The 27,017-nt window shown below is 46.6% G+C and overlaps 1 protein-coding gene across 3 annotated transcripts in view; it reads left to right on the top strand.

Moving 5' to 3' along the window:
• Positions 1-1,587: 1,587 nt before the first annotated feature.
• The window catches only part of TMEM253 (transmembrane protein 253), a 594,226-nt gene continuing 568,796 nt past the window's right edge, over positions 1,588-27,017 (top strand). For all 3 annotated transcript variants that reach the window (XM_069633707.1, XM_069633708.1, XM_069633709.1), the window contains exon 1: positions 1,588-1,641. The gene's annotated coding sequence lies outside the window, so the exon portion shown is untranslated. The remainder of the gene's footprint in view (positions 1,642-27,017) is intronic.

Raw genomic sequence — 27,017 nt, 5'->3', positions numbered from 1 at the left:
ATAACTGTACACACGAGTGAGAAGACATATTGCATGCGTGATGACGTCACCACGTAGGTTGAACATATACACTGCTTTCAGTTAACAAAATGCAAAATAGAAGCAGGGGTCAAAGAACGCTGGGGGAATATATACCTTCATGCGGTCGATGTTGTTTATCGGAGCGTCTCTTACATGATACTTCGCGCTGTGCCCCATGTGGGTGGCTTATCGAATGTGGTAAACTCATTCCAATAGCATTAACGACGTTAGAGGCTGTTGGAAGGAATGTTCCGTTTATTTCTAGCTTTTCATTTTTTTCAGGGAATGCTTTCACTATGCAAATGGCTGCACCCGGTAGGGTGTGAGCCACAACACTTTTTGATATACAAACTCAACACATAAAGTAGAAAGTATTTCAGGTATGCTCTTCATTGGCTATTCTTCTAAGTATAAACAATGGAAGGTGGGTATGCAATCATATCAACTGATAGTCTGTGGATACTATTTGTCAACTGACACCTTGAGAGATAGATTGGATCGTGGATACTTGTCTGCGTCACAGACTGTCCCTGAGAATGGAATGGTGATGCGAAATGCATTGGACAAGCTATTCTGCCTCCCCAATGAAATGGAGCGATAGTACCAAAAGCATGGATGATTCAATTCTGAGAAATCGAATTTTATTCCAGTGAAATTTGTTACAGCGCAATGGTGACTGGGAAGACCATGCAGTGCCAAGGATGCATCCCATGGCAGTGAATGGGCTTTTATTCATGGCCTCATAGGCCATGGGTGTTTCTGGAGTTACTCCACATAATTTAAAGAACAAAGAATACCGTGGTGCAGGGCCACAGCCTATGCCATGCTCTATGGCAGCGATCTGCAACCTGCGCCTCTCCAGATGTTTTTGACTACAACTCCCATGATCCCTCACCATTGATTTAGCTGGCAAAGGCTGCTGATAGTTGTAGTCCAAAACATCTCACAAGACAAAGGTTTCAGAACCTTGCTCTGTGACATGACCGTCTGGGCAGGTGGAGTAATGCCATGCGGCCGATATCCAGGATATGAGTACTCAGAATCCAGGCTCCAAAGCAGCATGAAAAGTGAAGCCATCGTCCGAGAGAAGAATACACATAAATCCATCCCCTGGGAAGAAGCATAGGTGTAGCCAACCCATGGGCAGAGGTATAGATGTATCCATGCCATGGTGGCAGTAGTACAGGTGAAGCCATTCTCAAAGACAGGAGTAGAGGTTCAGTCAGGTGAAATCATGCCCTGGGCAGGTGGGCAGGGCAGGGCATGAGCAGCACCGAAGGCGACAGCATGGCATGAAATAGGAGCACAGGTTTAGTAATGCCTAAAGTCAAGTGCACAGTGAACCTCTAGCCAGTGGTATAAGTGTAGCTATGCCCTCCTGGGCACAGGGGTACAGGGCAAGCTGCGCCCGCTGCATGCACTGGAGCAAATCTGTACTTATACGGGCCCCTTGAATAATGTGCATTCATTCCGTCCCAATCTCCGTGCACTGCCCCGCCTCACCTGTCTAATGAGATCACCTGTCCCAGACTTTGACCCTTGATCTGAGAGGAGAGTGTAGAAAGAGTCGTGAGCGAAGAAACCAGCTGCTGTCGGGGCGACTTCCAAGTCTCTCCTCCTGTGAGTCTGTCTCTTCTGGGGTATCGGGCTGTCTGCCTTCTTTCTCTGATCCTGCTGTCTGTCAGCCATTTCATGTCTACTGCTCCTCCCCTCCTACACATTCGGTCCCCCTCCTTGTGTTTCTGCTCCTTGCCTCCTCCTACGAATTCGTCTACTCCTTACCTCCTCCTATGAATTCGGTGCCCCTCCTTGTGTTTCTTCCTCTGCCCTCTGTTCCTTTCTGTCGTGCAAATCAGTCCCTCCTTGCCTGTCTTCTTCTGTCCCATGGATTGTCCTCCTTATGTGTCTCTCCGTCTCTTGATAACTTTATCTCACTCTATCATTCTCCGCATTGTTTTCTGTATCCCCCCTCCTCAGTCCCCCGCACGCCCCCCCCCCCTCGCCCTCCTGTAAGCCTGTCCCTCTTTTTCAGCCTATCTCGGTCGTCTCAGACTGCATATGTTATCTTATGTCATGTTATGGTATGTTATAATGTTGTATGTCATGTCATGTAATGTTATGTAGGCAGTGCCTTAAGTGGCACTACAAATCGAGCCGGGGCTCATCGAGGGGGCGTGGCCAGCCTAACAGCAGGGGCCGGTAGGCCACACACCCCCTGACGCGCCTCGGCTCAATGGGCTACTGGCACCCCTGCCAGGCAGCCTTTTATAGAGATCAGGACCCTCTCCGCATTTATTTTTTATAGGCTTGCCTGGCAGGGGACAGCACCTCAACTATTCAGCCTTAATGGTGGTGCTGCCCCTCGCCAGCTGGGGACAGCGTCACCATTGAGGCTGAAAGGGTGAGGCCGCTGGAAGCTGAGGCCTTTTCCTAAAGACCGAAACTCCCGCGAATCCGCGGGAGCTTCAGTATTTAGAAAGCAAGGCCTCTGCTTCCAGTGGCCTCACGTTTTCTCCATAATGGTGGCGCTGGCCCACGGGCATCCCTTGATTAAAGGGATGCCTCGCAGGTGCGGCGCCACCATTATGGATGAAAGGCATTTTTTTCTGAAGCCTGAAGCTCTCGCACAAGAGCGAGAGCTTCAGGCTGTAGAAAAAAAAGCCTTTTCGTGTAGTGGCCGGAGCTGCCATGGGAGATTAGTGGGCCCCGGCAGAGCCCCGCCTCAAAACGAAATTTCGGAGCCTGCCGGGGCCTAGCCACAGCAGGCCCCGGCCCACGTAAAGCCCTGTATGTAGGATATACAAAGCTGTGTGATTATCTACCTCACACTGTCACACCAGCGACAGGAAGGACATCTCAGAATCCGAATGGATCTCTCATCGGCACTCCGGCTGTCTCACAGCGACAGGCATATGTATCTGACAGAAACAGGTACATCGTCCTAGCAGAAAAAAGTTGGAGTCTGACAGGGAGAAGTGTCTGATATTATATTTTATTTATATATCGCACAAGTGTTTCAAGGCGCGAAAAACAGAGTCTGGCGGAAACAGAGTTCACAGTGACAGGCTGGGTCTAACATAAAGACAGGCATGGGTGGTTCTAAAGAGAGAAGCAGAGTCCCACAGAGACAGGCTATTAGCACACCGCCAACCAGAGAGCTTATATACATTCAGGGAAGTCGTCAAGAAGACAGCCTCATGTTGTATCACAAAGTCAAGCAACGTCCACCAAAAACAGTCTGGCATCACAGAGACAGGCTGAGTCAGTCCCAGTCAGGGTGTAACAGGGACTGGTGGACTCAGACAGTCAGGCTGCTTGAAAGAGACTGACACATTCTAATAGGAACAGACATTTTACAGAGAGAGGTGGGAATCTGTCCCAGGGTAAATCTGACATAGAGGGTGGGTTCGGTCAGAGACAGGTGGGCTCTAAACAGGAAAGCAGAATCTGAGGGAGACACGTGTATTTCACAAAGAGGCATCGCCTCGCTCTGACAGCCCCCCACATGTAATCGCGTGGCCTTGTGCCATATGTACAGAGCTCCATTGCGTCCCAACTAAGTTTGCACTTTAAAAATCCCATCCATCCATACTTCTGTGCAGGACTAGAGGAAGTAATGAGGAGAGGCAAAGACGACAACAAAGTGCAGGATCTCAAGCTGAGCCATACTCCCTGGCCCCTCTCATACTTCCCAACTCACCCACCTTTGGTGGGCGTCACCAGCTGTACACTCTGTTCAGCCCCAGGGCAACCTCTGTACTCCTCTACTGACTCCTCTACTACTTTGTGCAGACCTTGGTTTAGACCAGTAGCAGACACAACCTTTACAGACAACGCTTCATCATGGTGCCAGAACAAACGGCAAGGCCCTGACCCGCCTATCCAGACCAACACCTTTATAGGTCACAGTCAAAGGAAGAAAATTAAACCTAACATGAACCTTCTGGGACTAAAAGTCTTAGGAGGCCCTCGGGTATGCCATTGAATTACCCATAATGTGGGTTATCCTCGGGTATAACCACGGTTATAGGAAAACACTTGAAAAACTAAAAGCTCCTGCCCACTCTTACAGGCATTCACTAAGTGCACCCCTCCTCTTCCCATGGTCCCCCCAAACCCCTCAGGTGCTTTTTTTCCTTCCTAGTCCTCTCCCATTAGCCCCCATCACTCTTTGTTTCATGTGACTCACTTCAATTCCCGATCACGTCTTCGATTATAACCGTGAATATCCCGCGGGTTGCCCGCGCAATTCCCACAGTTATGTGAAAACATTGAACCTCTTGACTTGGTCCCCAGCCCCCGACCCCACCCCCCAATTTCACATGGTGTCCTCTTTTCCGCTCCCCACCTCTAGCCTGGTGCCATTTCATCCTTTTTCCTTCTCCAAATGCCTTTTCTTGCACTTTTTATTTTCGGCTAACACCAAAATAGTCGCGTTATCTCTCACATCGAGCAAAAAAAGGCCGGCTTTTTCATTTCTGAAAACCCACGCTGATGCATTGTGGGACACATATATATCTATAATTTTGGGAAACGGGGCACCCCCTTCTCCATCAAATATCTTAACAACTACTGGAAGGAATAACCACAGACCCCTCCTGGAAATCGTGTCAATGTTTAATGACCAAGTTGTTTCATACCTGGTACAATTCTGTCCAGTAGTTCTCAGACTATTTCTCGATGGGAAAAAGAATGGGAGTAGCCCGAAAGCAACATGTTTTTACCTTCTTAATAACTTCTGCATTTTTTAAAACTCTATCCCAATATGTCGAGTCTGGGGTTTGGTGGGGGTGGGGTGGCGTGACAAACTTTTTGTTTGCAAAATATCAGCCAAATCTGTCAGGCAAGTCAAAAATGTATTAGCATTTCAATTTTCAGGTTTCCTATGGAGCATTATACTCACCTTAACTATAGTGCAGCAACCATTTGTGATGATATCTTTGATGTCCTGAATGTTAGTCTTGGCAGTGCATGACAGTGGTGTGAGTTATGGTTGCATAGCTTACCATCACTGGTTTATTTCTTAGATTTTTCGGTTTTACCTTGCAACCATAATACCCCTTTAAAAAAGATTTTTAAAATAATTTCATAGGTAGTGCAACTTAACCATAACTTCCCTTTAACAACATTTGTTCGCTAAATTTGAATGATTTTCATAAGTGAAAATGTTTCATGATATTACAGCACTGCACATAAGTTATTAATAATTCATCTTCTAACATGTGTGAAAGGATTATAAACCTCCTTTAACAAACTTTTTTTGCAGAACATACTGATGTGTGCCATTTTTAGCAGCGCATGCTAGGGATGCAAGTCATGGCTGAATTGCCTAGGGCATGAGGTTCGACCATGACCCCGGCCCCGCCAAACCACCCTTGTTATCCACTGCACCTAGCCTGCATCCTGTCCAGTGTCCAATATAGCCCCATGATGTGACCAATGGCTTGCAGCCATGGGCAGTTTCCACAATCCAATAAATAAATCAAAGTAGACATTTTTCCTTCCTACGGGCCACACCTACTACCCAGGCACCAAAGTTATAGCACTATTTTTTGGACCTACATTTCGATACTTTGGAAAAAATACAACACAGGACAGATTTGCAATCCTTCTGTTGCACTTCGCGCAGTCTTTGGGCTGAAGCCGCGAGCAGAGTTTTTCCTCATTCAAGCCTATCCTGATTTAAAAAATTTTACCACATAGCCGGCCCTCGTAGCCATGGATAGTTGCCAGATAGTCCAGGGTATGGCCGTAGGCTACGCCCAGGACAATCTGGCCACTGTCCATGACCACAGGTTGCGCCTCAGGCACCAAAGTAATACCACTTATTTTTGCACCAGTCCTTGCCAAGTCCAGACCCACTGCCTACTTTAACCACCTAGTCGGTCCCTGGTGGCAATGCCCACTTTAACCATGAAGCCGGGCCCTGCAGGCTTTAGCCAGCAGCCAGATTGCCAATCCTCGGACAATCAGGCCACTGGCCATGGCCACAGGCTATGCCTCGAGCACCAAAGTTATATCACTATTTTTTGTTCCTACATTTTGACATTTTTCAAAAAATAAAACACAGATCCTTGCCAATGCTCCTCACACAAGTTTGCTGCAACTCCGTCCACATCACTTTGGGCTGTAGGCACAAAAATAATTTTATTTCCCATTCAAGCATCTGCCGATTTTGCCACCTCTTGACAAAATCCCTTCACTCTTTGCTCAAACATTCAAATGTGGGTCTATAATCTATGTGCAAACATGTGTTGGAATTTTTCAAACAGCAACAAAGTATCAAGCCATCCAAACATTTTGGGAACCACCCCCCCTAGTTTTACATCCTCTTGACGTAACAGCACCAGACTTGACAATAACTTTCAAAGTTGGGTCTATATTTTTATTCCAAACTTTAGTGCACTTTTGTTGGACAAATGGACGGCGCCAAAGTTATAAGCCGTCTAGTAACTCCTCTTCATTGCCCCTGTAATGCACACATATGCATGGATGTCCGTGAACATTTGTCAAGTTCGCGAACATCTCAGATAAAAAACACCCAATGTTGGTGTAGTTCTAGACATATCCTATTCCATCCTCATCACCTCTCACCTCACCAGAGATTTTTTAATATGTTTTTATCACAATGTTCGGGGGCTATGGGCTCAGTTTGCGAATCCAACATGGCATTCTTTCAAAAGTTTTGACTCACCTGCTGTTTCTTAATGGACCAATCACCTGCTCTGTACGATGTCCGCGAAAGGTACATTGCTACCTGATTTGCTCAGAGGCATTTGCGGACACCAAATCAGGAAGTGATTCCACGGACTGAACTAAGTTGCACTAATACAAACCTATGAAATGCAATGAAAAAACTTTGTTAAAGGGACGTTATGGTTACATATAAAACCGAAAACCCCCAGAAATTCACCAGTTATGGTATGCTAAGCAACCATAACTTGCGCCACAACCGTGCACTGCTAAGACTAACATGTGAAATGTATTTTGCTGAAAATTCCCTACAAGTGGTTGTGTTTATAATGTTGGTAACAAGATGTCAGGGGTGATTGTGCAATGTTAAACAAGTAATAAACAGCTAACAATTCAAGACTTATTAGACACTTGTGCTAGTACAAACAGTACATATGAAGATCCACAATGCATACACATCAGAGGCACATACAGGGAAACTAAAGTAAGGAAGAAAGAAACAGCATCATCAAAAAATGTTAATAGCATTACAAACTGGTTTCGCACATCCCGTATGTGAATCATAAACTCCATGTTCTTCAACCATTTGTGGCAAAATACCCAAATCGGAAGCTGAGAAACACCTTCCTAAGAGCACGTCTAAACCTGCTACATACCAATGAAATTCTGGCTATTCGAGGCATGAAAACCTCGAATAAATGCAGATTCTGCAAAAATCCAAATGAAATTGAAACAACGAGGCATCTCCTCCTATCATGTCCAGGAGTAGAAAATATCAGGAAACCCTACTTGAAATCCATCCTAGCCACAGCCCATATTTTCGATGAGGAGGTTTGGTGGTCAAGACTAATTGGAGGTGGAAAAACAAATTGGGTAACAGCCACAGCGAAAATACTGGAATTGATTCTAACATTGACTGATAAAGAAAAGTAGACAAAGAAATTGGAAAGTCAAAGCAACAAAATCTTTTTAAAACCCTTTGGGTTAATAAAGTATAAACAAAAAAAAAATAGCATTAAAGCTTATCTTCATGTATACAAATGAATTGTGTGTTTGAGTCTTGCCTATTGCCCCATGTACGTGCACCATGAGCTGAGACCAAACCCTAAGGAAAGTACTTTAAGAACATACAACAAGGTTAACGTCTAGATATGCAGCACCTTTTGAACTTTAATATTCAGACTGTGAGTGAATAAAACCGATTCTAAGTGATCCGACCGCGGCTGATTTTGACGCGACCGGAATGTTTGCATGAGAAAGGTGCGAACTACCAAAAGTTTGCACCTTTCTCATGCGAACACACTTTCATACTACGGGGGCTGCAGGGGTGTCCCCCGGAGCCCCCGCTCACTATGCCACACAGTATAGTGAGCAGGGTGTTGCAGGGGATACCCCTGCAACCCTGTTTTATTTTCCTTTTTATTTATTTTTTTGCTGGTTTGCTGCGGGGGTGTCCCCCGCAACACCCCGCTCACTATACCACACAGTATAGATAGCGGGGTGTTGCGGGGGACACCCCCGCAGCCCCCAAAGTAAAGGTTCGAACTTTTGGTGATAGCATTTTTCGGTTGTTTTGTATGGTCTGACCTTTTTTTTTGGTCCGATCGCACAAAACCAACAAAACCACCTGGCCTACATATGTCAGTGAACAAAAAACAGTGGGCCAGATATGTGATGTCATCAGTGATGTCATCAGTGACATTTGTGATGTCAACTTTGATGTCCTGGGTGTTAGTCTTAGCAGTGCACGTGGTGGCGCGAATTATGGTTGCTTAGCCTACAATAACTGGTGAATTTCTATGGGTTTTCGGTTTTACTTGTAACCATAATGTCCCTTTAACAAAGTTTTTTCATTGAATTTCATAGGTTTTTATTAGTACAATTTAACCATAACGTCCCTTTAACATTGTTTTTTCATTGAATTTCATAGGTTTTCGCTAGTGCAACTTAACCATAACGTTCCTTTAACAAAGGTTTTGAGTGAACTTTATAGGTTTTTATTAGTACAATTTAACCAAAATGTCCCTTTAACAAAGTTTTTTCAATGAATTTCATAGGTTTTTATTAGTATAACTTAACCATAAAGTCCCTTTAACAAAGTTTTTGCATTGAATTTTATAGGTTTGTATTGGTGCAACTTAACCATAACGTCTCTTTTTTTCCCAGAGAATTCCATGGGCTTTTACCAGTGCATGCTATTTTCCTACAACTTACTAATATCAGACTTACCCCAAAATAGCAACGTTTTTATCCAATTTACAACGTTTCACCTTAAAACTCTCCCATTTCCCACCTTCTAGCATCATTTTTGACACTTCTATACTTTTTCCACTGTTTTTGCTTCACTCGACGTCCGCGAACATCTGACTTCATTGTGCCATGTGATCATGCGCTTGCGCGTGGCATGATGACGTGTCCATGAACGCGTTTGCACTTCACGTTTCGGTCCTTGCTTCGAGGACAGTTCGGAACTGCATTTTCTACTAATCAAGGAATTTTCAAGCTCAAACTGTACCCTTGCACAGCTCCTACACCTATTCTTACTCATTATCCATCAACAATCTAGTGCAAAGCACATACTTGGAAGAATAGCAGCAGAACTGCTATTTATCCTAAAAATGGCATCAGCTATTGCCATCTCTCATCCCCAAGAGCCACCACCACCACCACCTGGAGGACCCACACAACAAAAAAAGCACTGTATTTTCAAAGACAATGAAGAGGACCAAGAAGATGAGGGAGAGGAAGTGCCTACCTCTACCTCCCAGAGAGAATCATGGATGTGGCAGTTCTTTACAACTGTTGGGAATGTATCAAAGGCTAAAGCCAGGGGCGTTGCTAGGGGGGGGCTAAGGGGGCTATAGCCCCTGATCTTTTGGTTGTAGCCCCGGATAGAATCTCAGGAGCTGCAGCCAAAAGACTAGCTAGCCCCCAGTCCCAACAGTTCCGACATCAGCGTAGCCCCGGGTCTTTTCCAGACCTAGCAACTCCCCTGGCTAAAGCTACAAAAGTGAAATGCACCGAGTACAACTTTGTACTCAGTTGTGGACTACCTGGACATTACTCCTACAGGACCACCTCCATGCGCCGCCACACCAAATGCAATTACTGCAATGTACGCAGAAAGATTGTTCCTTTCTTAGCAAGTAGTAGGCTATCTTCCTCCACATCATCTTCCTCAACCAATACTGTAACAACACAGCCTACTTCTGTGGGACACAAAATCCTACCAGCTACCTTGCAAGCAATAAAAGAGGCGTTAGATCCATATATTTGGAAGACAACAGTCCTCTGTATATACTGCAACACACCACCCCGCAGGGGTAAGCAATTCCGATGTGCGTTTGAAGCTGTAATGAAGGAGCATGAGGAAACACTGCCCACTACCTTAGAAGTAACACACACCCAACATCTTCCCCTGTCCACCTTCATATTGGTGCTGGGTGCCTCTTCCCTCATTTCCCTCCTCACCTCTAAAACAACAAAAGAAAGGTTCCTTTAGGAACCACCTTTCACAGTAAAAAAATAGAACAAAAAAAAAAATCTTATAGACTCCATCTACTTTGCGTTTCTCAGTAAAGTACATAGACTCAATACATTTTTCCAACATTTCCATTAACATTTTGTGTTATGTTAATGTGAATAATGTGACGCCCGGCAGCCCAAGTTATCGGCCCAAGCGAAGTGTGTCTGTGTGAGTCCTGATGCCTGCTGGCTTCGGTGTGCTATGAATAAATAAATAAATAATGGAGGGCTCCGGACCCTTATCCTCCATTACAGCACTTGCAATGGGGGATAAAGACCATTAGCACCCCTGGTTCCCAAAACGCGAAAAATAGATTTTTCTTCCTACAGCGGCGGCGTCCCGCTGTAGGAAGGAAAATCCATTTCCAGGATGACCAGCATGGAAAGAGAAGGTGGGGTCCGTACAGAGCCCCTCTTCCATTTCCACGGCAGCCCGCAGTAGACGAAGTCAGAACCCTATGACATATTACCACGAGCAAATATCTTTCCCTTTCAAACCTATCCTACTTTCGAATAACTTTACCACATAGCCGGTCCCAGATGGACATGGCCACTTTAATACCATTTTCCATCCGTCGCGGTCATGGCCAGTAGCCAGATTGTCTGGGTCAAAACCTTATACCATCATCCAGACAATCTGGCCACTGCCCATAGCCACAGGCTATACCTCAGTCACCAAATGTATATTACACTTTTTTGTACCTACATTATGACAAATTTCAAAAAATAAAACACGTGCACATTTGCAAAACCATGCTTTAAGGTCCTTGCCAATGCTCCTTACACGGGTTTGCTTGAAATCCGTCCAGGTTTTATTTTTTCCAAAGTGTCAAAATGTATGTTCATACAATAGTCATATAATTTAGCCCCCACTTGACGAAATCCATTCAGTCTTTACAAAATCATTGAAGGTTGGGTCTATAATCTTTCTGAAAACTTTTGTACACATTGTCAAATGGCAACAAAGTTATAAGCCATCTAAAAATGTTGAGACCCCCCCTTCTAATTTAGCCCCCTCTTGAGAGAATCACACCAAACTTTAGAAAAACATTTAAATCTAGATTTACAATTGTTTTGCTAATTTTTTTTGCAGATTCATCCAATGGCACCTCATTTATAAGCCTTTACAATATTTTGGGACCCCCCTCTAATTGTGTTCCCTCTTGACAAAACAGCTCCACACTTTCCAGAACCATTCAGAATCAAGTCTAGAATACAATTCCAAAATGTCATGCAGTTTCATTGAGTGGCGCAAAAGTTATAAGCCATCCAAGTAATGCAGAAATAGGCACAGATGTCCCCGAACTTCTGAAGTGTTTGCGAACATCACAGGGCTGTCCCCGAACATCTGAACTGTTTGTGGACTTTCGTGGTGAGAAACACCTGTTTTTCGGCTTCTTATGGCCATATACAATCCCATCCTCATCACCCCTTCCTTCCCCAGAGATTTTTTTATAAGTTTGACAAGTGCAATGTTGTGTTTTTTGATATTTTTCTACCTCTGTGTCTGCGGACACCGCCGGAATGTCTGCAAATCCCACATGGCGGCCATTTCCAAAAATCTGACGCACCTCACGCTTTTCGCCATCCAATCAGGGGGTGCGCCCAATGTCGGCGGACATCAAGTCGCCTTCTGGGCCAATCGGATGCTGTCCGAACAGGGAAATGGGTGCGCGAAGCAGAGCCAGATATCACTAATTTTTTGGACCTACTTTTTGGTCATTTAAAAAAAATGTACTGGACGGATATACACCAAATTTACGAAAGCCGGTGCTCCTGGTGCAAATTTGGTGAAAATCCGTCCAGCTATTTGGGCTGTAGGCGTGAGCAAAATTTTTTCCATTATGTCTATGGAAAAAAACATTTTTTGAGACTCCCCTTATAACTTTGCCCCCCGCCAGCCGCCCCTTGCCGAAACCTCACCAAGCTCGCCAAAAAGATTCAGAGCGGGCCATATACTTTTTTTGCAAGGTTTGGTAAGGATTCGTCCAGGGGGAGCAAAGTTATAAGCTGCCCAAAAAGTGCTCTTCCTATGAGATGAGCAACTTAACCATATCTACACGGATGCCATCGCAGGCCGTGTAATATATATATATATATATATAAAACATTGTGTTGTAGTACAAACTTTGTTAATGTTATCAGCAACTGTAAATGTCCTGCTCCCCAAATATAACTCCTGATCACACGGACACACCACTGTTAATTTCTGCCCCCCAATCCACGTGGCGGCAATTAGTAATTCCTTAGAAATAACTCTTCTGGGCAGTAGTCCTGCTGAAAACTGGGGATTTGGGATGGGACAGGAATAAGGCCAGAGATCATGAAAAAAGCAAGCTGATGAGAGTCCAGGTGGCAGGGGGGTGATCTCTGTGGGCAGGGCATAGCAGAGAAAGGGGTCTTATGGGAGCTACAGTCATGCTCCTTTTTGTGGCTTGTATGCACCCTGCCATACCACTGTTGATGGTGGTTAAGAGGTGCTAATGACAGAGGGAATGGACGCCAGCCTGATGACATCAGTGGTGCACCCCTGTACTGTGCACCCTAAAACATGTATGTATTCAGAGGTAAGTTTTAATGAATGGACTTTGCTTGTGTGTAGGCGATCCTGATTCCCTGTGGTAAATTGAATGACCTGGTCTTGGATATAACACGGACAAGGAGGAGAAAATAGGGCTCCCCTTGAGGCCGCTCCAATCACAAAGCCTGCAGCGGTTTATCCTTCCTGGCCCTGCCTTGTGCAAGCCCTGAGCTGCACAGTGGCATACAGTGGGCACCAGAGGCATTGCTGATGGGGCTGAGGGGACTATAGCCCTGGATCAATTGGTTGTAGCCCCGGATAGAAGGTCAGGGGTTACAACCAAAAAGGCTAGCTAGCCCCCAGTGCCGACAGTCCCAAATTTAGGGTAGCCCGAGATCTTTTCCAGACCTAGAAACACCTCTGGCGGGCAAACCTGCTGTGCAGCAAGTGCTGTAGCGAAATGTAAGCCCTCTACACTTGATCACTCTCTATCAGGTCAGCATTGGGCTTCAATTTCCTTGTGACCCGCAAACGCCGCGCATTCGCAGAATTCAGCATTGTCAGAGTCACATGCCATTTACTCCAGGTCCTGGACTTTGGTGACAGCAGGGTTTCCCATAGCAACGCTTCCCACAGCGTCATCCTGAAGGAGTGCTACCACATCCCTCGGGGCAGCGGGCTGGCAGGATCCCCTTTGCCCACCCTGTGAGAGGAACACCTGGTAGCGGCTGACTAACTGATGGCTCGCTTCCCCCACATATAAGGATGGGGAGTTATACAACTCCCTTCACCGCCTACAAGAGGGTGGGCTTCCTATTGCTTGGGAGAGAGCTTTGTTTTTACATGTAGACAACCTTGTCTGTTCACCTTCTTTGCAGATTTCCAACTGGCTGTGTACAGGCAAGAGCCCGATGCAACATTCCTGTAGAACAACAGTTCCTGTGAGAATAAGGAAAATAGATATCTGCATTTTTCCTGCGCATTCTTAATAGAAAACGTGGACGTGGGACTCTGGGGCTGAAATGGATATTTGCGTCCTGCAAAGGAGGTTAATTTTGTAAGCAGCTGATCAAACGTGATTAATGCCAGAGGAAGGCCAAGGAATCAATCAGGCACTCAATTCTAGTAGCAGCTAAAAAGAGAAACATACACATGAACATAGAAAAAACAGATTGAGTCGTTTCAATGTACAGTGCAAATCTGTTGCATTAAAATACTTCTCCAAAACGTGCACAACCAATGCCCCCACCCCAGCACCTGCCCAACCCTGGGAAAGGCCACTTCGAGTGAAAAGGCAGCAATACGTAACTGTGAAACCCATAGTCTCGTCCTCCTGCTCATCAGCCAACTTTCATCTTCCAGCCACGACAGTCTATGTCCTGTCCTGCGTACATGGCAACGTTCATATATGCACACCATCCTGCAAGAAAATGGCCTCATGTCACAGTCACACTCTGCCTGTCACTAGTTCCCTGTTTCCCCATCAGCCGTCCCTTCCTGTCTACTGCTAAATACTTACACCTTTTGTAAGCGAAACAAAACCCGACTAGTCTAAACCCTAATCTTGTAAATATGTGCGGAATTTCCTGTGACGTTCGTACTGATGGATTTTCTCCAAGTTCATCAACCTCGCCCCCTCACTACTAGCCTTCTGCAAGTCCATGATGCAACCACAAATGCTCGCCCTGTTGCAATCCAGTGCTCGGGCGCCATTACTGACGCTGCCACCGACAGGCTCCCCCTGAGAGCTCTGCATTGGTACTCGCGATTTGAACAGGTATCCACGGCCCAGGTCCGTGTTGGCGTATCACACAGCAATTCTCCCGAGTAGCCAAACTAATTGACTCTCTCCATTGGGCGTTAACAATAGAAGGACATTGTTTCTGTCGAAAAGGTTTCTTCTATATTATTTGTTCAAAGTGTCCAGCATATAGTTATATTTATAATCGCTATGCCTGGTTTACTCAATCTTTCAGAGTTGGACTTTTCACCTTTCTCGATGTTGCCTGTTTCTAATTAGCTTTATATTATATTTATATTTAGCTGTAATATCTGTCGAAGTCTTTCACAATTCGGAATCCTTCTAAGGTTCATATACTTTCCAGTTTTTCAGATGTTTCTCTTTCAGGTTTCTCTGTATGCACTAGGCTGTTTTTCATCATCTCCAGTGCTGGAAATGGGAAAAATCTATTGGGGGAACCCTCTCCTTCTTGGAGGAGAGGGCGGGCCGGGGGGCGTGGCCCCAGGCTATGTCACGCAATACAGTATGTCTTCATAGAACCCAATCCCAGAGATATGCATAAAAGCATAGAGCATTATGGAACATAAGTATGTCCAGAATTTTAATTTTGAAACATGTCTTATTGTGATCCAGTAAAAAATCCTTTTGAGCAAATAAGGGAAGTTGGGGGTCTACAGTTTTAATTGGTCACATTACTCATCCTAAGAAAAAAATGTCTCTACATTGCAGGACATAGTCTAGTCTGGACAGTGTCCAGAACGGACACAGTTAACACAGCACAACAAGAGGCTTTTGTCACAACGAACACAGCCAATGAGGCTCGCGCATACTCGTCATATGCAAAGGAAGTCTGCCGCGTTAGGCAGAAAGTGAAATAAAAGATTAGCATCCCGTTTCCCTGGCTCTGTGTCCCTCATTTTGGCACTGCAGCGCATTGGGGGCCTGAGGAGCGCCTCCTCAAATAGAGAAAAAAAAGAGAGAAAATACAACAGTTGTTGAGCATCTTTGAGTCTTTCAACAACGTGCACAACTGAGGGTGCCCGACTGCAGCAAGATGTCCATGAATGAGGAGAGAGATAGTCAGAGGGGAACAAGTGATGCATCTGATGATGAAGGGCCCAGTGCAGCTGTATTTCATCGACCAGGCCCTGTTGACATGGGTGATCAACAAGCCCTGCAACAGAGATGGGAGTGACGGTTATAGAGATTCGAGAATTACATGGCTGCCTATGAAGAAAAGGCTCAGACAAGGTTGCTAGGAGATTACTTATCAACCTGGTTGGTGACGACGTTGAAGACCTCATCCCTACGTTCCTCCCTGAAGAAGTCAAAACGTACGAGGGGCTCAAGGAGGTGCTATGTACATACTTCGACCCTCAGTGCAACATAGACCATGAAAGGCACACTTTCAACACAGCCTGTAAAATGACTAGTGATTCCATGGACGCATCTGCAACTCAATTGCGTCCGTTGGTGGCTCATTGTAACTTTCATAAATTCTCGAATGATGAAGCCATCAGGTCAAGGATTATCAGAGGGTGTTTATCATCCACCTTCAGGAAGAAATTACTCTGGGAACCTTTTCTCCTTGCCACCATTCTACAAATGGCACGGACGGAAGCAAGAGCAGACTTGCAAGCCACGCAGGTGGAAATCAGCAAGGGACAGGTGAAAGAGCAAGTGCACTATATCAGTCAAAAATGGAGAGGCAACAACGGGGGTAATGCCCCACGAGAAGGTATGATACTGCCGGAGAGTGTTACAGGTGTGCCTGCCATTTCCCCACGAGGAATGAACCCAATGCCCTGCTTTTAGACAGAAGTGCACCTTCTGCGGGCTGGAAAATCATATGGCGCGAGTGTGCAATGTGCCGCCAAACAGGACACACTGAGGCGATCCAAACGGGACTCGACCAAACTACAACCCACGTGCCCAAGGTCCTCAGAGGAAATACCTACGCGAGAAGAGACCTGGTCAGCCACGTTCGGCTGATCACTGGATGCTCACCGTCATTTCTGCCAGAGCAAGAGAGAAGTCACCCTGAGTATGCATATATGATGACTGACATGGTGACTGTTCCAGAAGGAGATATCGACATTAAAGAGTCAACACCCTGCCAAGTTTGTCATTGACACGGGGGCCACACTGAATATCATGTGCATATCAGAATTTGCCAGAAATGGAACCGTCCGAACTGAAGGTCTTTCAGCCTGTGTGTAGACATGCGCCAGGCCATCAAAGCGATTCAACGAGAGAAACATCCTGGCGTGCATCTGGACGACATGATTAGCATGCTCAATGGAGCTAAGGTATTCACGAAACTTAATCTATACAAAGGGTACCACCAGATAAAGCTAGACGAACAATCACACTATATAACCACATAAACGTCAGATAAGTGACCCTGTGGCTTCCAGGGATCTACGCAATGGTAGAAAACACTGTAAAGAAATGCCATTTATGCCAGTGCACATCAAAGCCCAGCAATCCAGAACCATTCAGAATGTCTGAACTGTCAGAAGCTCCATGAACCCATGTTGTGGTTGACTTTTTTGGACCGTTTGGCGTGGGAAAGTACTGGATGGTGCTAATGGACACATTCTTCCAGTTCACCCTTGTACAGATCTCGTCTACGTCAGCCAGCACCGTAATCCCAGAGTTAGACATTATGTTCTCCGCGTGGGGCATTCCCAATACTCTGAAATCAGACAATGCACCTCCATTTAGCAGTCTGGAGTTTGCTCGATTCATGAGTCACATGGGCATATGCCACCGGAGAATCACGCTGCTGTGGCCGCAAGCTAACGGAATGATCGAGAAATGTATGGGGAGTTGAAAGAAAGTATTGCAACAAAATGAGCCGAGTCCAATGACGCTAAACCAAGCGATGTGCAGCATGCTTCAGGACTACTGAAATTCACCCCATGGAACAAGGTGTGTCGAAAGCAAGAACGGAAATCAGAGCCAAGATTCGATCCTGGTCACCTAGTCATCAGGCAAATCAAGGGACCTATGGTGACAGCCCGCTTCCCGGGCAGGGTGATCACACGCAATGTGTCACTGTTCAGGCTCTACCGAGAGGAAGAGAAGGAACTCAAGGACAAGTAGACGGTTGAGGAAGATCATCGAGAAAGGTCTGAGAATGATGAGGTGGCAGCGACAGAGAATGGGCAGCCTGTGGAGAGGTCGACGAGACCAAGGCAATGCATTACAAGGCCTGAGAGACGCTTTGAGGAAATATGAGGCCAACTGTGAGTAATTGCATTTTGTTTTGCCCGAGAGGGGGAGATGTCGTGTCCAGCACAGACACAGTTAACCTGCTGTGACAAGAGGCCCTCGAACACAGCCAATGAGGCTCGCGCATTCTCGCACATGCTCGCACATGCATGAAGAAAGTCTGCTGCATTAGGCAGAAAGTGAAAGTGAAATAAAGGATTAGCATCCAGTTTCTCTGGCTCTGTCTCCCTCACTTTGGTGTTACAGCACGTTGGGGCCTGAGGAGGGGCATACATATATTTTCACGCACACGGATGCGAAAGACAGTTACAACAAGTATGTGAGGCTTTGGCTGTTTCTGTATTCATTGGTCCATGCCAAGTCTAATGTTTGTTGAAACGTAGGTTGCATGCATTTAATAACTAGTCTTTACGACAGATCTTGCTGGGTTTATCCTGTTCTAACGCGCTCCACCCTGTGCCCTGTTGCGGCACATTCCCTGCACTGATCATCTCAATACCCCTCTCAGGTCTAGGCATCTTAGCGCTTAGCAATTTCACACGCTTATCAGTGCCCTTCTGTGCCTCTGAGTGCTTGCTAAAACATATTACCCAACTGAACTTGGAACTCATTTAGCAACCTTACAAGGATGAAGGGCTGAGCTAGCCTTGCTGGGATTCAAACATGTGATCTCTCAGCGAGCGCTTAACCCACTCAGCTCCCTTACAAGCTCATTGCTTTTCTTGGGCTCTAGTCAGCTTTCAAGCTCTCAAGGCCGTTTCAAACTTCTTAATGCTCGGCTCAGCCTATTTCTAAAACTTCTCTGGGGCTTCTTCATCATCCACCTCCATGCGCGGCACCCAGGTATGGGAAGTGAGAGACTGCCTCCATCTCCCACACTGCAGTTCACTGCTTTCTACGCCTGCTCCAGATAGTGGAGCTCATTACAAGTCCCCGGTATCCCGGGGAACTACCATACTGTCTACACTGCCCGATATCCCAGTATTACTGGAAAATTATGGGTGGCAGAGACACCAGTAAATCCCCATTCCCATGGTGCCGTTGATTGCAGCAATTGTGTGATCACGTCCGCTTCCAGGAGACTTGTAGTTTGCCGGTCTGGAAAGGTGCCGGAATACGTTATTACAAGCACCTTATTTCCAGACCGGAAATCTTGTAATGAGCCCCAGCAACTCTCTCTCCTTCAACAATCCTGCTTTTCTTATCCCCCCTCTGCTTGTGTCCTAATTAGTAAAGCACAGAGCACTCCCTTCCCCTTTCTTTCAAATTCCATTGGCTCTGGGAGCTTAGGTCTGTGTCCTTTCCCACTATGCCCTGCTTTCTGGGTCCATTCCCATGGCGGGCAAGAACAAGTGATATAAAGACAGCCAGACATCTTGGATTTTGGTAGTTATTCTTTTGTATTTTTGATCATGGCTATTTTTCATCCTGGGGCAAAAAAGTTGCTAAAATGCTGTTTTTTAGGTAAATCGCTGTCCACTACAGGCACAGGTTGTTTTGTTGTACTTGGCCACTTTTTCTATTGACCACTAAATTCCTTCTGGATATTTCCATTAAGTACTTGAACAATACTTTATTCTTTCATTTCAGACCCTAACCATCTTTTATCAACAACCATGCTCTGAATGTTTTGCACTCAACAACTACAAACAACATAAAGACGTTTATATCGGCACACATGTAACAGGTACGTCCGACCTGCTGTTGTGGGCGTGCTAGGCCCAAATAAGGACGCAGACTCAACGTGCATCTGAACTCTCCTTTATTCATCTGCCAACTGCCGTTTCTCCCTTTCCCGCACCTCCCCCTGTCCCTCTCCTGCTTTCGTTTTCCCTTCAAGAGGCTGTGTGCCCTGTTCCCTTCACAACACTTCCCCCCTTACTTATCGAGTAAGTCAGTGGTCTACATTTCTTCAATGAGACGGGCGGGTCTTCTGGCTGTTCTGCTGGGCCGTTTGGTCTGGTCACTTGCGTCGTCGTCCCTGTCTGTTAACGTGGGCGCCTCAGGTGGATCTGGGGAGCCTTCTGGTCCTCGGGCTCCTCCTCCTCTAGGGGCATGTCCTCAGTTGGATCTTCCTGGAACATCCTACAGAAAAAGGATGCGTTCTGGTTATCTCGCCTTGAGCGGTGATCATGGGCCCTTTTACTTCAGTCACTATCATCGGCTTGGGCCGATGTGTCGAGTCCGTTTTCCGGCGCAGGGCCTGCCGGAGTAGCCCCGTCTTTCCATTTCCCGTTAGTCCATTCCTTGGCCTTTTGTCTTTTCTCTGCTTCTCGCTTTCTTATTTCCTCATCTTCCTCGGGCGTATATTCCTCGAGTTGGGGAAGCCGGGATCGTGATTTGAACTTGATCATGAGTTCAGCCGGGGTGCAGACGGTCGCCTCATGTGGGGTGTGTCGATAGCTTCCTAGAATCTGTGAGATGGCCTGGGGCATCGAGGCTTGGTCTGTTGCCGCTTTCTGGCGCGTGCGCTTGATATTCACCATGAAGCGTTCCACCATTCCATTGGCCTATGGCCATAGTGGGGTGAGTCTTTGGTGGTGGAACCTTAGGTGCGCCGTGTATTTCTTGAATTCCTGGCTCTGGAACAGGGATCCGTTAACAGTTTTCACTGTGTTTGGAATGCCCCATTCACTGAACAGTTCGTCTACCGTGCCCACGACGTGATGGAAGGCTGTGGATTGCACATGTTTCACCAGTGGGAATCGGGAGTACTCATCAATGGCTACCAAGAGGTGGCCTCCCTCTTCCAGTGGGCCGTAAAAGTCAAGTGCCACGTGCTGCCATGGTCCTTCCGGGAGTGGAACTATCTGCACTGGGCATGGCGGTGGGCTGGCTGCATTTATTTGGCATGGGCTGCAATGTCTCAGTATTTCGTCCACGATAGTGTCCATGTGGGGAAACCACACCTGGTTCCGTAATATCTTTTTCATGGTGTGCAATCATGACCATGGGTTTCCTCAGGCTCTTGGGTGCTACAAGGCGGTTTCCTCTGAGTAAGGTGCCTTGGCTTGTTGTGGCTAGTTCATTGTGTATTTTCTCCATTCTCGCTAGGTCTCTTCTGTCTACTTCCCCCCACCTCCTGGCTCAAAGTGTTCGTTGGTAGTCTGTCGCCACTTATTTGTGTTTGTGAGGTGTACTGCTGCTCTGATGGTGGGGTCTGCTCTGCTCCTTTCCGTGAACAGTTGATCGCTGGGGGAAGGGCGTTCAGTGACAAGTACGCCGCATACTCTTCAGCTTCTCCTTGCATCATGGTGTCGGACGCCCCGTCCGGGTGGCATGACAGATAGTCTGCGGGTTTGGCGTCGCCTCCAGGTTTATGAATGATGGTATAGTCGAATTCCTGGAGGCGAATGCCTCATCGTTCGATGTGTGGCGGCATCTTTATTTTCGGGTTGCCAAAGAGAGCTAGCAGGGCCTGGTGGTCTGTTATTAGCATGAAGGCGTGTCAATGATGAAATGGTGAACTTTTTCGCACGGCCACACGGCAGCTAGACTCTCGCGCTCTGTAGGCTTGTTCGGTGGTGGTCAGTGCGTGACTGGCATATGATACGATGTGGGTTGTGGTGTCGTGCTGCGGGTCGGTTTGGGCAAGTATTGCCCCTAGCCCTACCGGACTGGCATCTACAGTGATTTTGGTGCGCCATTGAGGGTTGAAGTATGCCAGTTGGCGGTTGGTTGGCAGTTTCTGTTTTATGGACGAGAATGCTTGTTGGCACTTTTCAGTCCACATGAAGGGTTGATCCTTTTTCAGCAGTTGTCTTAGCAGGCATGTGAGCGTGGCGTATAGGGGAAGGTAGTGGGCGCAGTACCCTACCATTCCCAGAAATGAGCGGAGTTCAGAGACGTCCCTCGGGCAGGACAGGTTTGTTATGGCACTGATCTTGTCCGGGTCAGCTTTGATGCCCTGGTTCGAGAAAATGTGGCCGAAGATACATAGGGTGTGAGTATTGATCTCACATTTCTGGCTGTTAAGTGTAAGTCCGGAGTCTTGGAGGATGCGACAGACTTGGTGTAGGGCCTCGTCGTGTTGGTCTTGGAAGACTCCGAAGACGAGGATGTTGTCACTGTAATTGAATGCGTTGGTGACTTGGCTGATTAACCTGCAAATTGTTTCCTGAAAGATCTCGAGCGGCGGATGCAATGCCGAAGTTCAGCCGTTTGTAGTGGAACAGACCGACGCGAGTAGCAAAGGTTGTGATGGGTCTTGATTCGGGATTGATGACTAGCTGGTGGTAGCCTTGGTTGAGGTCTAACTTTGAGAACTTTGTGGCTTGGTTAAGTCTTATCAACATATTTCCCGGGTGTCTTTTTCGTTGGATGGCTGTATTGGGGATCCTCATATCGACGCAGAGGCGAAGGCGTCCGTCTGCTTTGGGGACCACTACTAGTGGGGACACCCATGGTGTGGGTCCCGCTGCTCTCTCTATGATGTCATTTTTTAGTAGCATTTGCAGTTCGTGGGTGACTTTGGCTTGTAGGGGAAACCCTATCCTTCTGGGATGTTGTGGCACTGGTCGTACGGACAGGTCAATGTGCAGTTTGAGTACATTATCCTTCAGCATGCCAACCCCTTAGAACAAGCCAGGGTAAGCGGTTTTTAGTGTCTCGATGTCTAACGGCTTCAGACTGATGGGCCGTATGTATTGGGAGTTGGGCGGGAGCCCTTGAATCGCTTCCGACTGGTCATAGTGGATATCAATGAGGAGTAACGCCACGGCTGTTTTGTGGCTGAGGAGACATCTTCCTGTCGCCGGGCTGTGGATGACATATCGCTGTCTGGACTCTTTTCCCTCTATGTATCAGATCAAATATGAACTGTCCTTTGGAGGTCAATGGTTGTGTTGCGCCCCATTGGAATATGTGGCCTTTTGATGGTTGTAGCAGGAACTTGTCGGCCAAGGTTTTGTATGTTTGATGATTCATGATGTTGACGGTGGCACCTATATCTACCAGGAACGGGGTGTCATTTCCCCCTACTGTCACCCGGGGTGCCGTGCTGTCGTCTGAGGAGTCAGAGATGAGGCAGATGTACTCTCTGCTGTATCAATCGTACTCTGCGTATTGTTCCGTTCAGGTGGTTGTTCCTCGAGGGGTGGGTTCTCATATGGGTCCCTGGTGGCGTTCCCTCTTCTGGGTTCTTCATCAGGGTAAAATTGCATGTGGTAAATTTGTTCTTGGCTAGTGTAGATTTCGTTAGCCGGTTCTACTTGTAGATTTTCTACTGCTCTAATGAACCCGGGGTTGGCCATCGTTCTGGGGTTGTTGTTCTTGGTGGTCTCCCACTCAGGGTACGGTCGTGGGTTGAAAGGTCTCGGCAGTTCAAAACGTCTCACTGACGTTTGTGGATTTGGTGGCCGATATGCTGATAGTAGGGTTGTTTTCTCCCGGGACATGCTCTGGAAGTGTTTTTCTTGGCCACAACTCATGGACATTTGGCCTATTGCGGGACTTTGTCCTTTGTGTGGAAATTCAAAGCCGGAGCGGTAGCATTGCCTTTCTGGTGGTACTCGTCTCGTGGAGTTCCATTGGTCTGGTCTGTATGCATTGCCGGGTCGGCGGTTTGGCTGGCTACTGGTGATCGCTGCTATGGAGTCCGTCTTCTTTGGGTTCTCTATGTGGGCAGCCTGGATGTCCACCCTCTCATATACTCTGGCTAACTCAGCTATCTCCTTCAGGGGTAGCGGCTTCTTTAACAGGTGTTTACGAAATATTAAGGACCGACACACTTCAATAACTCTTAGGCGGATGGATTCATCGTCATTGACCCCGATCAGTGCAAAGCATGCAGAATATCCGCCGGCAGGCTGAAGCCGGCCCCGTGAGCAAAGGCCCACGGGAGATGAGGCCCTGTTTGCCCCTGTTCGCCACAGGCCACACAACACTACTGCCGGACGCTTCACAAAGGTAATTACTAATGAGCAACTTTGAAGTCTTTGCAACCGCCATTCCTACCTCGTGACTATCTGCTCGCCATTGCTCAGAAAATGCTTCGTACCTCTCTATACAAACTACACCCTGGATCCAGTTTCATATCACTTACACTGCCTCACAGTCAGTGCCAGATGTGAATAGTGGATTCATACCTGATAGTGTCTCTGCGCACCCTGTGGAAAGTACATTTAACATATCCCATGTAAGTGATTGCTTTAGCATACTATGATAAGTTCATATCGCCTATCCTAGGTTGTTTTGTCTTGTTTATGATACGCCATGCCTTAGCTGTTCACTGTGGTACACTCACCTTGGCTGAACTCTACACTGCCTTGCCTATTTGCATTAACAACCTAACTTTGCACACCCTTCAGCCTGGTGTATACTGCTCTTTGCTTTAGCTAATGTGCCTGATATTTGAATCTAGCTGCGCTGTATTTTGCACTGCATTCCCTAATATAGCCCGCCTATACCTAGCCTTCTTAAAATACACTGAAATATCTCAATTTTGTACCTAGCCAGTCAGGCGCACCTAGCTTGACGGCACTAAGCAATCTTACGTGCACCTGCGATCCAACCCGCACCTGGCTTGTTTGTCGCATCCAGGCTGCTCGCTTTTAACCAGTTAGCATGTTCTCCCTAAATCTAGTGAAACAAACTATTGCTGCCAACCGTAGGATAGCTAAGCTACCCCGCCTCATCACCTCCTCCATCATATTAGTAGCATTATCACTTAGCCTAGCTACTAAAGTTAGCATACTGTCCCACAGCACCAGGCCACTCCGTACCCACCACCCCTACCACACCATGCCGGTATCACAACAAATCATAGGACCTATAGTGAACCAATATCAGGAAGATACTATCTTACAAAGGCCCTGTAGTACCGCAGACAGAAACCTTAAACTTCGCGCACGCCTACCTAAATTGCACGAACTACCAGCTAAGAAAATTGAACAACTCAATCTCCAAAAAAAAAAAACACCTACTGTCGAAGCCAATTGTAGAATATACCAGGAAAGATAGCAATCCCAAAAAACTCACACAAAACTGTTCCAAATCCATCACCACTGCTAGTCTCAGTACCACGAACCCCAAACCTATAAGTCACAAACATCATCTCAAAGGTGCGCTCATTAACGCTAGGTCGCTAGTAGCACATGCAACAGAGATTTCAGACATCATTCTCGCAGACAACCTCGATATCCTCGCTATCTCAGAATCGTGGCTTCACGATGCAGCAGGCCCTGCCCTATCATTAGCAGTTCCAGACAATTATACCATCTTACGAGCAGACAGACACACCTCTCGAGGTGGGGGCCTAGCTATCATAGCCAAGCTTAGTCTTGACATGAGAATTACCACAACCCCTATTACGAAATCTTGCGAATGCCTTGCGGTCAAAATTGCCACCGCTAACTCCCAAACACTAAACCTCATCCTTATCTATAGACCTCCAGGTCCTACTGGAACCTTCGCTGAGGATCTATCTACAACCATATCCAACAACCTAAAAAGCACCTCCCAAACAACAGTGCTAGGGGACTTCAACGTAGGCTATAATGACGCTAAGGATATCCAGTCCACAGCTACAGCTCTGATCCTAGAAGAACTGGGCTTTTCCCAGAAAGTTAACCTTCCCACTCATGACAAAGGCTGCATCCTTGACTGGATAGCGGAACATAACTGTGGAGTAACCATCACAGAGACTGTACCCCAGATCTGGACTGACCACCATCTATTACTATTCACAGTAGCTACGAACTCGGCCACGGCTCAGTCCCCACTTGCCCCTCCCATGCCCACGAGGAACAAAAAACGTATGACTGCGGAAAAATTGCTGCCCATCATACTACCACATCTGAACTCGCTCCCAGCGAATACAGATCCAAATGTGCTAGTTGAACAATTTAATGAAACTATCAACACAGCCCATGACCACATAGCTCCGCTCAAGCTACGTAACAGTAAACCGAAGAAACATCTCAACTCATGGTTCACTCCTCACCTAAAAAAGCTCAGGCTAATCAAAAGAAACCTTGAAACCACCTGGAGACTCTCTCCCTCAGCCGAAAACAAACTCAACCTAGCCAAGGCATCTTCCCAATATAAGAAAGACATCTTACTAGCCAAACAGGAAACGTACAACACCAGAATATCACAATCTAAATCTAGTGTCAGAGAATTGTTCAGCATCCTTAAAGAACTGGAAACTCCTATTGCCCCCCAAGAAAACTGCACCAAGGATAAAAATTGGTGCTTCAGCATACAGTCGGCCCTCACCAACAAAGTAGCCAATCTACAAACTAAAATTGCCCTCAAAAAAGCATCTCTTACACCTCATATCCCACAGACTATAGTTCCACCTCTAAAACCTAAACAAGAATCACGTTTCTGCTTCTCTAAGGTATCGACCATTGAGGTAGAAAAAGTTATCTTGGGACTTAAACCATCCAACTGTAAAGGCGATCAATGCCCTGCCCAATTAATCAAGGATGCTGCGAGAGAATTATCACCATTCATAACCAAACTCATCAACTCATCCTTTACCACAGGCACTGTACCGAATAACCTAAAAGAGTCCTGGGTACTGCCACTCCTAAAGAAGCAAACCCTTGACCCGGCCATTCCTACCAACTTCAGGCCTATCACGACCGTGCCCTTTCTTCTAAAAATCTTAGACAAAGTGGCTTACATGCAAATACAAAACTTCCTTGAATCTAACCTTTTACTTGGAACACGACAATCCGGATTCCGCCCACAGCATGGGACTGAGACAGCCCTAATCGATCTCAAGGCCCAAATAGATCAATGTAAAGACAATGGCCAAGCAGCCCTACTCCTACTGCTAGACCTCTCAGCGGCCTTCGATTTAGTCGACCATACAGTCTTATGTAGCCACCTAGACTCTGCAGCCCACTTCTCCAAAGAGGCCATAATATGGATCAAGTCTTTCCTGAGTAACAGAACTATGAGAGTCTTCTCTCCTTCAGCCTCAGCAGACCTAATCCCCATAACATGTGGTGTACCTCAGGGATCCTGTTTGTCACCCACCCTCTACAATGTATTCACAAAGCCACTCTTTGACGAAATGGATCATCTGAGTATTGCCTACACCAATTACGCAGACGATACCCAGATCCTCCTCCCGCTTTCAGGAGACTACGTCAGGGATCTGGCTTTAGTGAATCAAATCTACAGCATCGTTCAGGCATGGATGGCCACACACGGCCTATGCCTGAACGATGACAAAACTGAACTCATTATCCTAGGCACCCCGACATACACAACCAAACTCAGCCCGGATTATGCCAATTTCATTATTGATGGGAACAACATAAAAGT

This window comes from Ambystoma mexicanum, chromosome 13 (genome assembly GCF_040938575.1).
Source record: "Ambystoma mexicanum isolate Mex_15411 chromosome 13, UKY_AmexF1_1, whole genome shotgun sequence".
In the NCBI taxonomy this organism is placed as follows: Eukaryota; Metazoa; Chordata; class Amphibia; order Caudata; family Ambystomatidae; genus Ambystoma; species Ambystoma mexicanum.
Note: the sequence above shows the minus strand (reverse complement) of the source record. Positions and strands in the feature narration are given on the sequence as shown.